The sequence below is a fragment of the Acinonyx jubatus genome, chromosome D1, assembly GCF_027475565.1.
Source record: "Acinonyx jubatus isolate Ajub_Pintada_27869175 chromosome D1, VMU_Ajub_asm_v1.0, whole genome shotgun sequence".
NCBI lineage: Eukaryota > Metazoa > Chordata > Mammalia > Carnivora > Felidae > Acinonyx > Acinonyx jubatus.
This window is the reverse complement of record NC_069390.1, coordinates 73,013,819-73,029,863: the sequence shown is the minus strand read 5'-3', so window position 1 is coordinate 73,029,863 and position 16,045 is coordinate 73,013,819. Positions and strand designations below refer to the sequence as shown.

General features: G+C 42.0%; 1 protein-coding gene across 5 annotated transcripts in view; it reads right to left on the bottom strand.

Annotated features, from left to right (window-relative positions):
* Positions 1-16,045, bottom strand: part of FAT3 (FAT atypical cadherin 3) — a 667,592-nt gene that overhangs the window by 342,596 nt on the left and 308,951 nt on the right. The gene's annotated exons all lie outside the window — the stretch shown is intronic.

Here is a 16,045-nt window from a genome sequence, read left to right as displayed (position 1 = left end):
CAAGATACATGGACAATTTGAAGGGACACAAACCACTGGAATCCAATGGTCAACAATAAAGCCTTCATAGTTTATATGAGTTATATAACAGGAATCTCATCAAAAGAAACTTCATTTACCTTTTTACTGTCTGTGAGTAATTTAAGAAAAGTGGGCTTTTAAAATAGTTTCTTTGCAACTATTATAACAACATTTCCTTTAATGGAAATGCACCAGAACTATATGATCCCACCCGGTTTTTATACAGACACAGCCTCTTCACCAATGCAGTCAATGCAGGAGAGGAGAAAAATAGTGTGTGACCCCTGAAATAAATGCCACAGAGCCTGGGTACTGATGGTGTGGTACTTTCTCTTTGTGGGAGGAGCCTTCAAGGTCACCTTCCAGAGCCTAGTGGTTCTCAGCCTACTTACTATTCTAATACCTTATTTATATGATGTCTTGGCAGATGAGAAGCAGCAAATTAGAAGGCAGAGCCCTGGAAGAGAGAAGCATACTGATAACAGAAGTGAGTGCTTGGGAAGCTGAGAGCTCAAGTGAGGGACCCAAACACTCCTGCATTTGATGGCCCCCCACAGTAATTAACAGTCCAAATGGAAACTCGGTATCCATGATAAGCTACATAATTTGCGGAGCCCAGTGCAAAATGAAAATGCCAGCCTCCTTGTTCAAAAAATTATTAAAAATTTCCAGACAATGACAGCAGAGCATTAAACCAAGCATGTGGCCCTTCTGGGCACGGGTCCTATTAGGTTTGCAAAGGTATCAGGCCTATGAACCAGACCTGCTTTTACCATCATGCTCAGTATGGTACTCTGGAAAAGTGGAAGACACATTTACTACACTTTGGAAAGTGGTACAGAAATATAGTTGCTTTCTTAAATTGTTGTTTTGGCACTTAAAATGTTGACTTTCAGTTATGTGAGAAAACCATTTATGTATATTTCCTCCATCTCAGGAGCTACCAGATATCATTAAAATCCCAGCACTCAACTTCAGTGACAAGCCCAGGATGCACCCTCCACCCAGGTTTTGACTTGTTGAAGTGTTTTTGTCTTGTAAAAAGCCTGTTTGCTCTTTTAGGTCCCAGACGTTTTCTATTTCCTTACGTCCCTCCCATGCCTATGTACAGAATCCAAAATCCATAATCCATAAAAGCTTATTAGATCAGAGAGATGAAGCACAAGATAATTTAAGTCACCCACTAGTCATTACAACCCAGCAATGCATTAATGGAGATCCACTGAAAACATCTCTAATATTTCTAAACACATGCATGCAAATATAAATCTACCAACTACATTTGATTAAAGTCTGAGAGCGAGACTTTGGAGACTCTGATTATCAAAGCCCATGGTACACCGAAAGTCATTTCATTGGGCACTAAAACTACTTAAATACTAAAATTACAGAAATATGTCTAAATCTAGTTTTGTAATACACCATTTTAATAAATACCCCTATTTCCCGGGCATGAACATCATTTCTTCAAGAGGAAAGCATTTCTCACTGTGACAGAAAACAATTTAACTAAGTAAAAAATGAACAATTTAGTATGTACATAGCCAAGATGAAGTATGTCTTTATAAAATGGGAAATTTTACTGAGAAGAGAAATTAACTTAAGTGGTAGGAGGTAAAATTGGATTTGTCTTGCTTAACTGAAGAACCGGCAATGGCACCATATTTAAAAATGGTGCATTGGCAAAGGCTCAGCACTGTCGGCATGTAACAGTCTGTTTCTAACGTGATGGATTTATTTTACATCTCCTCGCTCATGTTCTCAGATGTTTTCCTTCCTGAAACAACCAATAAATATTATCACCATTTATTATTGCCAGAAAAAAGTCCCATAAAGAACCTTGATATTATTTACTTAATCTCTTCATTTTAAAGCTGTGTGACAATAGCAATAAATAACCGTTCATGGTGAAACGACTCTGGACTATGAGATCTTACAGGATAGGGTCCTTGCGTTACCATCGTCGGACCCTCCCTGCTTAGCATGGTACCTAGTATCCAGAAGGGACTCATGAAACATAAACATGTAATATATATCTGAGACCCTTCACACATTTCTTCAGACATATTCTTCATCCAAATTCAAGAAAGGATTCTTTACGAGCAAATTCTGTTGAGAGGCAAGAATTTTGAATGCATTTAATATTAACTATAATAGTATCTGTTGAACACTTCATATATACAAGGCTGAGCTAAATGCTTTATAAAATACATGAGCCCGTTTAATCCTCACAACTCAGTATCTCATTTTACAGACAGGGAACCTGAGCCATAAGAAGTTAAAAACTTGTCCACTGTCAGATGGCTGGTAGGTGAGTGAGATAGGGGCTCCAAATGAGAAGTAAATCTATGCTTCTCATGGCTGTACTGGGAGAATTTCACAGGGTGAATTCCTAGACAGGTTAAGGATAAGTAAAGTTGTCTAAAATAGCATAATTCACTTTTAACAGAATCGTTGGTTACTTTTCCTATGGAATCCTATAGATACAATTTAAAACAGTACATATCTATCTAAGAATTATTAATAGAGACAGGGCTTAATTCAAACACATGCTGGAGATCACACATATTTTAGGTCCCGACTCACAGAATTTCATAAACGAAAGATAAAAAGTGCTGGTCAATGTTCAAACTAATGTACATGAAAAATCCCAGAAATAACGTGACTTATAAAGACAAATACCTTTCACTGATCTCACCCCTAATTACCAAAACTACAGGGCTCTTATAGTTTTTAACCTTTGTGCAGCAACCAACATTAGAGAACATTCCTTTTTTCTGAGCCTCTCTCCTGACTTGGTTTCTAGAGCAACAGTCTCTCATGGCCCTTTCCTTTGCATAAAGAGAAACCCATTTCAAGCTTTGATAGCAAAGTTTGTGCTATTACTATAAGGTACGTTAGAGAACCTAACGGCAAAGAGCACAGCTGAGTTTCACCAACACTAGAACCAGTCATCAAAAAGTCTTCAGGATCAAGCCTATCAGAGCCTGTCTGTCTGCCTGTCTGTGCCTCAGCTGTTTGCTGCACACAGCCACTGTATCAGTCTATTCAGGCTGTTTTAACAAAATATCATAGGCTGGCTGGCTCATAAACAACAGAAATTTATTCCTCATAGCTCTGGAGCCTAGAAGTCCAGGTCAAGATGCCAGCGGTTCAGTATCTAGTAAAGGCCCACTTCCTTGAAGACTGCATCTTCTAGCTGTGTCCTTACAGGGCAGAAAGGGAGAGGAATCTCTCTGGAGTCCCTTTTACAAGGGCGTTAAGCCTATTCCTGAGGGCTCCACCCTCAGGACTTAATTATTTCCCAAAGGCCCCACCTTCATGCACCAGGTTTCAACGTATGAATTTTGGAGGGACACAAACACGCACCTGTAATTCTCAGGTTTACAGCTCCTCAAGAGATTATCTCTGAATGCCCATAACAGATTCTCAGAAGAGAGAATCTTGATCCAGTGTCAGGGAAGGAAGGATTGAGGGAATTGAGAAAAGGGGTGATGATATGGGCTGGTCAGATATCTCCAAAGTTATTTACAACAAGGTATCCTCTCTGTGAAGGCTGTCTGCACCTCTCACGTTCACCTCTTTTCAGAGCCACCAAGTCCTGGGTAATTACTTCTACTCCATCCCTGGCATCAGCACCCCTTCCCTTCTCTTCAGTGCCACAGTCCTTTATAGACACCAGGACTATCAGAGGTAGAGAGGGTCTCAGAGCCCTCAACAGCAAATAAATACCCTTCCTCATACCGGCTTCCCATCGGTGTTAGGTTGAAATGGATGCCAAGTGCGAGCATTATATGAAAGGCTGTTATAATCAATTAATGATGTCTGTGGACAGGAAAAAACAGAGTATCAGCACGTGAGTGAGGTACTGATACTTTCGACTCTTGTTCTAATTCTTTGATTTACAGGTGAGGATTCCGAGGCCTATAGGAATGAGGTAAACTTGTCCACTGTTATAAAAGGAGTTAGTGGCAGAGGCTGGGCCCAAGGGGGGTGCCTGGGTGGCTCAGTCAGTTAAGCGTCCCACTCTTGGTTTCGGCTCAGGTCATGATCTCATAGTTCCTGGGTTTAAGCCCCACATCCGGCTCTGCAACTGGCAGCGCAGAGCCTGCTTGGGATTCTCTCTCTCTCTCTCTCTCTCTGTCTCTCTCTCTCTCTGCCCCTGCCCCACTTGCGCTGTCTCTGTCTCTCTCAAAATAAATAAATATATTTTTTAAAATGTATTTATTGATTTTTAAATCTGGATAACCCAGGGGCACTTGGGTGGGTCAGTCAGTTAAGCATCCGACTTTGGCTCAGGTCGTGATCTCACAGTTCATGGGTTTGAGCCCTGTGTCAGGCTCTGTGCTGACAGCTCAGAGCCTGGAGCCTGCTTTGGATTCTGTCTCCCTCTCTCTCTGCCCCTTCCTTCCCCACTCGAACTCTGTCTCTCTCTCTCAAAAATGAATAATCATTAAAAAAAAATAAATCTGGATAACCCAACTACTGCTACTTGGGCTCTTTCCAAGGCATTTGCTAGTTTATTCTTGGTAAGTAGACATATCTAAAATAGGGAGAGAGGCTTCTAGAAACCTAAGAGAGTGCTCTCTATTTAGCCCCATCACAGTTCACTTTTCAGCTACATCTTAGACAGTGACATATACAGAAGTTAACAGGGCAGAAGGACACAATCTAACAAGATGAAATTTAATGAATCCATAGGTAAAGTGTTACATTTATTTGTACTTTGAAAACATCAACTTTCTAAGGCCTTAATCATACAATGTGGACGTCGACTTCAGTAAAACAAACTCTATACGTGAAAATGACGTCATTTAACATTTATTGAGAGCTTACTACATGCTGTGTACTTTTTAAACTACTTTATATATATTAACTCATTTAATCTTGCTTGCAAGCCAATTGGTTAGTTACTAGAATTATTCCATTTTCACAGAGGAAGAAACTGAAGCTCAGAGAGGTTATGTAATGTGCCCAACATCGCACAGCTAAGAAATGGTAGAGCTCGCATTCAGATGCAAAGACATCTGATTCTAGTGTCCAGGCTCTTGAGCACGACTCCGTTTGGCTTGTCTCCTCCCCTGCATTCTTGTGAACCCTAACCACGACTATGCATAGCAAAGCGCGAAACAAACATTTGTCAGTTTGCCACAATAGAATCAGACTGCGATCAATAATTCACTACATGCTGGGTTTATAATTTTGTTTGAGGTCCATGTGCTTTCCTAGAACGATCTACCTCTATGTGAATAAAATGTATAGATTTCTGAAACACTTCAACATTTTTGCAAGGATGTCTAGAAGCTAGGAACAAAGTCATTCAAAGATGACAAGGAAATGACAAGACTAGAATACAAAGTGGTAACAATACTAGAACTGGACTTTAGGCTCTCAAGGTTAATGGTGAAACTATGTTTTGTCCTGTATTAGCTTTTCGGGTAGAAACTTCCAGCGCTTTGAAAGAACAGTGCTTCCAGAGAATTTGCTTTAAAAGACTGAGAAATGCGGGGCGCTGGGTGGCTGTTTCGGCTAAGCGTCCGACTCTTGGTTTCAGCTCAGGTCATGCTCTCACGGTCGTGAGATTGAGCCCCGCGTGGGACTCTTTGCTAACAGTGTGGAGCCTGCTTGGGATTCTCTCTTTCTCCCCCTCTGCCCCTCCCCTGCTCCTATGTGCATGCACTCTCTCTCTCTCAAAATAAATAAATAAGCATTTATTTTTTGGAAAGACTGAGAAATGACAAAATGAGCGAGACTGACAAGCTCCTGACTCACCACTGGGACACCAGGTGCCAGTCAACAGTAGTTTCCAGGTGGCCTCACAGGCCCTGAGGAGCATGAAAGTGCCACCGGAGGATGATCTCCCAGAAGACCTGGAAGTTTTTAGAGTGATGTGATGTCACACCAGTCCCTCATCAAAACCCTCATCCCGGGACGCCTGGGTGGCTCAGTCGGTTAAGCATCCGACTTCGGCTCAGGTCACGATCTCGCATTTCACGAGTCCGAGCCCCACGTCAGGCTCTGTGCTGACAGCTCGGAGCCTGGAGCCTGCTTCGGATTCTGTGTCTCCCTCTCTCTCTCTCTCCCTCCCCCGCTCAAGCTCTGTCTCTCTCTGTCTCAAAAGTAAACATTAAAAAAATTAAAAAAAAATCCTCATCCCATTTAGAATCACCAAATAAACTTAACTAGATCACAACTGCAAAACAAACCAAAAACGGACTATCTGACTTGAAAGTCAGGCTTGACTAGTGTAAAAATTGCTAATAGTGTTAACATCTGGTCTAGTAAGCAGGGCACTGCAGGGAGCTGCACTGGGGATCAGGGATGCTTGGACTGCCCACCACCCTCACCCCCTGAGGAGAGCTCAGTCTTCCCATCTGTTCCCCAAGACTGCACCTTGCAGCAGTTTGTAGCAGTTTGCTATGGCTGCTGTAACAAAGAACCACAAGCTACAGCGGTGGAAGCTAGAAGTCCAAACTTAGGGCCCAGGCAGGATCATGCTCCCTCTGAAGTCTCTGGGGGCAGGGGATCCTTCCTTGCCTTTTGCTAGGTTCCAGCGGTTGCTGGCAATCCTTGGCATTACCTGGTTTGTGGCAGTATGATGCCAACGTCTCCATCTTCACAATGTCTCCCTGTGTTTGTGTCTCTGTGTCCGGATTTTCCTCTCCCAATAAGGATCCTGGGTACTGAATTAGGATCCACCCTAATTCAGTGTGACCAAATTTTAAGTTAATTATATCTGCCCAGACCATCTTTCCAAATAAAATCATATTCATAAACACAGGGGAATTAGGATTTCAACATCTTGTGTGTGTAGGGGGTGGGGGTGGGGACACAATTCAACCCGTAATACACCTGTTTTTACAGTGTGTGTACAATCATCTGAAAGACTTCCCTAGCCCCCAAGGTTCTAGGGTCGTTAAAGTGTTTCTTGAATTTGCTCCCATTGTTTCAAATTACATAGCCTTTGTCTTTAACATTATGGATCATTAATCAGACAAACACTTGTGCGCTGACCAGCTGGGTGATCCTGGCAAATTGCCCAGGAGTCCGGAGCCCCAGTTTCTTTCCAGGATTGTGGTGGAAGCTACAAACACCAGCATGGCTGGGGGCACAGAGCAGACCTATGCTCTGGGTGAAGGTTCCTCTTCCCACACCATCCCATCATACCTGGGAGAGAGAGGCACATGCCCAAGGGGTAGTATCCAAGAGTCTCCCAAACAGTGGCGGGGAAGAATGCAGAGAAGCAAACAGTGGTTTCAATTAAAATTCACTGTTTCTCTCAGAACAGAAGAAAGTAATAAACCAATGCTGTAAATTAGTGCTGTGGAATTAATGCCCAGATAGAAGAAATAAAAGAGAAATTTATGACCTTAATCAATCTCTTTTTTTAATACATATATATACAACTCTATCATCTGCTTTATTTATTCCCTCCCAAATAATCCCCTGTAATTTTCAGTGCAGCTATGCCAACAGCTGAGCCCCAGGGGCAGGCTGGATATCTAGGAGCCCCACCTCTCCTCCCTGCCCCTTGCCCCACTCCTCCTCCCCGCCCCTCCTCCGTGGGTTAGCAGGACAGGGGAGCAGCCTGGAAGACTGAGCAACACTACCAGCCACACTGAATGACCAGCACCCTGCCCCCTGGGGGTGGGGGGCACCTCTGAGCCACCTACACAGCTGGTGGGTCCCTAACCAGGCAGCGGCATCATCCTCTTCCCTCCAGGTCTGCCTGCTCAAGCCTCTCTCCCTTTTACCAAATTTCCCCATCCCTCACTGTCATTAGGTTTTATGAAGTCCTTTTCCCAAGTAACAGTTGCATTAACTCAAAGATGTGAATGTCCTAAATGGGAAAAAATGTATACTGTTGCCTAAGTAGCAATCCTGTCCATTGAAACTTGACTTAATTTGGGGGGAGGTGGAGGTCAAAGATTTCCTTCTTTATTACTGATGGGGGCACCAGTTCCTATTTAGCTAAGTCTTTCCAATCCTATGATGTATCCAAAGACGGTGATCTGGGATACTGGTCTGAGTCCCCACAAATGTACCAGTTTTGGGGGGCTTGTGAACGAACACGGCATACTTATGAGGGATGCCAGACACCTCTGAAAGCCCTAATGTACACACATGACTACAGAATCCTCAACGGAAGTCTAAAGGTTTTTTTTTCTTTTCTTTTTCATCCACCTTTATTCCAGGGAAGGAACTATCCCCATATTTATCCATCTGAAGGTTGACATTAAGCAGAAACAGGATTTGGAGCTGTGTAAGCATTTCAAGGGAATAAACCCTGGAACCCTCAAAATAATCTCTTCATGCTGTCTTCTGAAGAATGCTGTTCAAAACTGACTCTGATGACAATTTTGTTTCAGTCAAATTCTCTCCAAAGACTTAGAGGAGAGAAAAGGATAACTTTATCCACATTCATTCTGTTTGAAGTTTTGTTATTGTTTTGTTCTTCTTTTTCTAAAGGAGTTGATTTCAAATATTCAGAGCCTTTAAGACACAAAGAACCTGGAGTCAGAGGGAAGTAAGAGGCAGCTTTCGATTTTTCCCATATTTACATTACTTCATTTTACTATTAATGAGATATATGTATGTATATATATAGACATATATATATATGTCTATATATAGGTATAGGTATAGATGTACACATTATTTTTTTTAACCATTCATTTTGTACAGGATGCTTTGGTAAGGGTCACATGGAGAAGAGTCCTGCAAAATATTCTGCATTCATTCAGTGGTTCTCAAAGAGGGCAATTTTACTCCAAGGAGACATTCAACAATGCCAGGAGGTATTTTGACTGTCACAGCTATTGTCCTGCTCAGTCATGCATAGGGCAGCCCAGACCACAAGAGACTAGTCCAGTCCAAAATGCTGACAGTATTGAGGTTGAGAAACTCTGAAATTAGCACTTACACTCACAGCCAAGCATGCAAACAAAATCAAGCCAGAGGAAGGAGAGGCAGAGTCCACAACAGGAAAGAACATATTCTCCGGTGCGATGGCCAGCCCTGACCAAGCCCTCTGTACCCTCAGAACCCCCACCCCGACCCTTCAGCCCACAGTGGTGAGTTGATCAAAATGGGAAACCCACAGCCTCCCAGGGAACATAATGACAGTGCAGAAAAGTTCCCTTTGTCCTTGTTCATTTGGAGCACATTCGCAGGGATGCAAAGGTCACTGCTGAATTTAAATAACCCCCTGTGATAAATCTGCATGAGCCCGATTTGTTCTACTGGACTTGTTGGATTAAATGAACACAATTTAATGTTCTATAGGACAAGGCCTCCTTTCATGGCTGAAAGAAGGAGCGAGGGTGATTTACAGTTTCATACATACTCATTCGCTACATTATCTGCTTTGTGCCTGTACTTGTGAATATCAACTCCTCATCTAGAGGCCATTTCTACCCATTCAGAAGAATTTAGTTTTCCATTAGGAAGGAATAAGGAATAAGAGATGGCAACAAGAGATTTTTACAGTGTTCACTCTGAAGAAAAGGCACTAATATTTGTACCCTTGTCCCTCACCTTCTGTGATTTTTCCTTTTAGTCCCTGGTTTTATACATAAAGCAAGGGTCCTGCTTTCCAGGAAAAGGTAGCTTTGTAAGCAGATTACCACCAATCAGGGCTGTGTATAAACGTAAGGATTAGGTTACTTAAGATAATAAATTATTTCTGAGTACCACTATTTTAGGAACTAACAACATACTAACATCAAATGTTTGTTTATTCATTAAAGTAGGTCTGACTTCCACTTAGTAACAACTGCTGCTTGCATTCTGTGTATTTGGAAATAATACAAGTGTATCCAGACATTATACAACCCAGATTTTCATTAACCGTAAGTCTTAGGAATCAGTGATGTTTTCCCCATGGATGATTAAAAAGACTGGATTTTCATTTATCTCCACTTCATAAAACACAAGGGATAAGCAAGGTTATGAGAGTTGATTTTGGGGGTGGGTAAACAGAGCACTTTGGATTCATAGTCACACCTCAAAACTCCAGCACTATGAGGCAAGAGTGTATGGATAAATTACAAGATGGGCTCCCTTGTCCTCAGTTTTATGTCTCAGCACTGTGTTACCACCCTCTTTTGTTTCTTTTGGGATACTAAAGTCTAGAGCCCTGCTAACCAGGCTCTCCAGGGAATGAACATCAGCCTCACCCGGGAACTTGTTGGAAATGCAAGTTATCAGGCTCCACCTCAGGAATCTGCAGCCTAACAAGACTGCCCGATGATTATTATGAAGCCGAAGTGTGGTCTAGACTTTTCCCTCTATTATCCTTCCTGCTTACTTACCCACCATGTCTTAATACCATATGCCAAAAGGCAGGCTGATAAATTTGAGGTTGACGAAAAAACGGAGGACACCCAGTATTTTAATAAGCTACCCCTCCCATTTTAATAGGGGAAAAATGTCTAGATCCAAAGATACCGATGGATGAAAGTAGAATTTGAGGTATTCCTATAGCAGACACACTTTTGAAGAGGAGCTCTTCCTCTCCACCCACCTGGTGGGTGCCCTGGTACCTATGCGTAGGTATGTGTACCTACACATAAAGTGCATTTCAGTCAGGATTATCCCAAGATGCTCAAAAGGAAATCAGAGTTCCGCTCCATCACCACTGAAACACAGGTGGCAATGCCAGTGATCAAAGCACGGGTCAAAGGGAGACAGACATCACAAGCACAAGAGGGAATTCAGAAAGCCAATGCCTTGGATAATCAACCAGCAGAAGATCTGGAGGAAGCAAGGATCATTTTCAGACACAGGCTCACAGCAACATATCCTAATCCTGGATGTATGTTTAACAGAGGCAAAGGAAGACAATAAAGGGGTCTTATGTATGCTTTTTCCCCTCTAAAAGTATTATTTTAAGTCGGTCTCTCAAAGGAAAGATACACAACCCAAGGTTTTTAAAAATCCAAGTATCACCAAACTAAAAACCAGAAGAAAGAGATACACATGTTTGTTACTTCTAATATCTTAGAACACTCCAGACATTTATGAGTTTTTAAAAAATCTTTTTCTAATGGTTTAATGCCTCTCAAGCCAGCTCAAGAAGCAGCAGATGGGCTCTCAAGGTCAGCTTAACTTGTTTATATTCCCTTGGTAGTTTTCTGGCTTCTCTCTCTGCAGGTGGACCAATTCTTCCGGGCTCACTTCAGGTCTGCGAAGTCCTTGCTCCAGGCCCCCTCTGACATGCTACCCTATTCACACCTTATATTCCACGGAGTCTGACCCTTTATTTATTACAAACTGCCTTATATTCTTGCTAAAGTACATAGTAGGTGTGACGGTCCTGTTTTTCCCATAAGAATAAAATCTCTGAGAAATTATCTTATGCTTCTGTTATATCTCCTATCCTGTAACACCTAGGGTCAGTAGAGGGGCGCCTGGGTGGCTCAGTCGGTTAAGTGACTTCAGCTCAGGTCATGATCTCACAGTTCATGAGTTCAAGCCCTGGATCAGGCTCTGTGCTGACAGCTCAGCCTGGAGCCTGCTTTAGATTCTGTGTCTCCCTCTCTCTCTGCCCCTTCCCCGCTTGCGTGCTCTTTCTCTCGCTGTCTCTCTCAAAAGTGAATAAACATTAAAAAAACTGTGGGGGTGCCTGGGTGGCTCAGTCGGTTAAGCGGCCGACTTCGGCTCACGTCATGATCTCGCGGTCCGTGAGTTCAAGCCCCGCATCGGGCTCTGTGCTGACAGCTCAGAGCCTGGAGCCTGTTTCAGATTCTGTGTCTCCCTCTCTCTGACCCTCCCCTGTTCATGCTCTGTTTCTCTCTGTCTCAAAAATAAATAAACCTTAAAAAAAATTTTTAAAAAAACTGTGAAAAATGGGGTGCCTGTGTGGTTCAGTTGGTTAAGCATTTGACTTCAGCTCAGGTCGTGATCTCGCAGTCTGTGAGTTTGAGCCCCGCGTCGGGCTCTGTGCTGACAGCTCTGAGCCTGGAGCCTGTTTTGGATTCTGTGTCTCCCTCTCTCTCTGCTCCTCCCCCACTCATGTTCTATCTCTCTCTGTCTCTCAAAAATAAATAAATTAAAATTTTTTTAAAAAAGGACTTTGTATTAGGAAGTAAATACGTTAAAAAAAAAACTGAAATAAAACAGCAGCAGCAGTAGACAATAATACACTTTATAAACATGAATGGAAGGTTCCAGTGCTACACACCACGTAGTAAGGAAAAACACTGCTGCCTTTCAAGTATGCCTTCCTCAAAATCCAGTGGAGCTGTAAAGCAGTATGTGTGCAACTTACACAAACTTTATTCTAGTGGGGAATACAGGATGATTATTAACAGTAACAATAACAACTAACATCTACTGAGTGCTCTACTAAATGCTGGCACGAATGGTTTCCATACTATAGATACAACTAAAGTAAACATTCTAAAACCATAGAGGAACTTCTCATACCTGTTTCCCAATTGAGCCTGGAAGATTAGTCAATGGCCAGCCTGGATTTTTTTTTTTTACAAGGGCTGGAAGGAAGCATTTGAGTTCCTACTTGCCCAAAGAGGCAAGGGAACAACAGTCTGATGGGTGTCTCCTGCTCAGAACATGTTGGTAGGGCTCCAGCTACTAGCTAAGGCATACATATACAAGGAAGCAGCATTAGATTGAACTCAGTTGCTCAGCCTCGAGTTAATAAAGGGTTTTCTGTACAGCTCAGAAAGGACCTCAGAGTATTACTGCTTTGGTTTCTCCTCTTAAGCCACAGAAATTACTGAAGAAGGTCCACAGACCACTGATTTTACATGGTTTTAGTATGATAGGGGGGAAAAAAAAGGCTTTTTGGGTTAGAGAAGAGTGTTCAACAGAGAAATCTCTCTCCCTTCCTGGGTGGACATCTGTTATCTACTGCAAGCTATGGACCGAAAGTATTGACATTATCTGGGTGTGCATTAATCATTTAAATCTTATTTATTATGTAGCACATTGACAAAATAAAACGAAACTCTATATAAATTTCAGCTCTACCACAAAGGAAGGAATAAAAGGTCAGTCTACATCCAGTTGCAAAAATCTAAAGCAAAGATCCTTACTAAATATACTGGAGAAATAACTATGTCTGACAAATGGCTTTAGAAAGACAGGAAGAAATGCTAAAGAATAAAATGTCTCTGTAGAGAGTTTGTTGAGTTGGTTAAAGATTGCTCAGTAGACATAGAAGCTTCACCAGGCTTGCAGTTCTGCGAATCTTAATAGAAATAAGGATAGTAACAACATGACTCTCACAGAGCTCGGTAGTTTACCAGCAACCTTCACACATACCACGACTTTCAGTCTTCACGAGCAAGCTCCATGAAGTAAGCAATGCCAGGGCACCTGGGTGGCTCAGTCGGTTAAGCAGCCGACTTCAGCTCAGGTCATGATCTCGCAGTCCATGAGTTCAAGCCCTGCATTGGGCTCTGTGCTGACAGCTCAGAGCCCGGAGCCTGTTTCCGATTCTGTGTCTCCCTCTCTCTCTGACCCTCCCCTGTTCATGCTCTGTCTCTCTCTGTCTCAAAAATAAAATAAAAAATGTTTTTTAAAAAAAGGGGAAAAAATGAAGTAAGCAATGCCATTTTCCTTTTACAGATAAGAACCAGAGATCCAGGGAGAGTAAACGGTGCGTCTGTAATCAGAGTTAAGGAGGACTGGATGGAGTACCACCTTTTTTGCAGAGTTTCAATGTTCCAGGCACTGTGATAAGCACTTCACAGAGGATTCCTGGTAACAATCCTTTCTTACTGAAAACTGAAGTTCAGAGAGGTTCCATAATTTTCCCAAGTTCACAAAAGCTGGTGAGGTCAGGAGTGTCTGATTTGGTTTATTTCCCCTGCTGTGGTTGATGGTGTTTCCCAGCTATCGAATGCAGCACCACAATTTAAAAACCAGGACTTCTACTCCCGAATGTTACCTCCTCCATGAAGCACTCCCTGACCATCACTCTTGCCAACACCGTGTTGAGTGAAATTCCTCCAACATAATCAATTATTGTACTCCTTCACTATATAATAAATATTTGTTATTTTTTCAATTTTTTTATATCTTTGGGCCCTGGAAAGGCTTGGACCATATCCTAAGTTTATATCTCTAGTTATTAGACTATATTTGGAGACTAGAAGACACCATAAATGTTTGGTGAATGAAGAAGTAACAAAATCCAGTATTTTCTTATCATGTGTTTGAGAATTACAAAGTAATGCTACAGATTTAAACAATTAGACGTTAGTCTAAAATGTCATTTCTGGCACAATTTTTTTTTTTAAATCTATGGCAGGGACAGATAAATTATAAATATGATTAAGGGCCTTCTTACACATTATAGGCTAAACTGTGATAATACAGGGGTTTCTGACAATTCATATAAACTAAAAGCTGCACAGAAGACAACTTTAGTTACATAAGTCTATATGCTCTTCTCCGTATATAATGTGGCCTATGTTCTTCACATCCAACCCAAGTCTTCCCTATGACTTTATTCTAGAATATTTTTAGCAGTAAGTGGAGGAGAACAGTTGAATCCTCCCTTCTACCATGTCTTTTAACCTACCAAAAAGAGGGTGGTCACTCACCATGAGGGACTCAAATAGCAATGGAATCAGAGGGAAGACAGAATGTGACTGGGGGTGTTTCAGATTCCATGGGGGTTGTGAATTGTGAAGATTTCTGTGTCCTCAACATGTTTACTGTCACACCTTGTCAATGTGCTCACTCTCTCTTGACCTTCTAAAGTATCTGCATTCACTTCTCTGTCACCACACTCCACACAGCCCTTAGCTACAGTGAGAAAGTGAATCAGGAGAAGCTTCCCAGCACAGCTCAGGGGTCCCTCAGATGCCCAGGCAGTTTCCCCTACTTAACATGGCTCATAAAGGCTGGACTAGCCTCTGAGTCTTCTCTTTCAAGTTCCAGTGGACTTCAATCGACACAGATAGCTGATGACCACTCTTGGTCTAATAATGAAATGCAGGTCAAACAGTGACTCAACACCATTAGAATGCGAGGCTCTGCCTAATGAGAGGAGCGACCCACTCATAATTAGAGAAAATTAATTATTTCCAAGAAACTTGGCATTCTCTCCAAATTATGTTCATGGGAAGCTGACATTTATAAAATGCATGCGGTCAGCTCTATGTTCCTACTTGAACGAACAGAAGCAGGAGAAATAACCATCAGCTCCATCAGTGGTTTGTTAGGAACGCTGAGTATGTCCACCCACACCAGCAAACATCAATTAGCCTAACTTATGACTACTGTCAATGCACTTGTCCAGCATGAGGCAGTAATAGCACCTGCTTTACAATCTTCTAAGTTTCAATTAACTCAAACTCTACCCATCACAACTCTCACCGAGTGTTTGACTCTCCTGCTCAGATCTCAACAAGGCAAATCACAAGAGAAACAAGGAACGTCTGAGACCTTTCCGGTATATGTACTTGTCTCAGAATGCACACGCCTGCCCCTTCTGAGCCTTAGCCAACAAACTAAGTTGTCAGTACAATTTTTTAATCAAAAGACCTGAAAATTTAAAGGTGGTACATTTTATGTAAAGATTGAGACACTGGAAGTTTTTCTAAACTTTGACACTTCACTCTTGGGTAGTCTAGGAATTGCAAAAAATCTGGGGCTTAAATTTACAGCAAGCTAGGTCCAACAAAAAAGAAGTTCTTAGAAGTAGAGGTGTCAGAAGGCCAGCTTACCCACAGAACCCAGCATGGGCCACATAATTTCCCAAGAAGGACAAAGGGGGCAATTGGTCTACTGAGTGGCCTGGGAACTCCTTTTTATTATTATGAGTAAAGCAAATCTAAAGCTTTATGTGAAAGCCTCTAATTTCCATTAGATCACTTCTCCTTGGTATCAGCTAAAGTTAACACATACCAGCCAGAACATACCAAGTAGAATGCACACCTTTTCAGAAACTACCTCCAGAAAAAAAAGAGAATGTTGTTCTCCACACAATAAAATAAGTTAAGGGGAAAAATAAAATAATATAAATAAGCAAATGTCAGGCTGATGGATT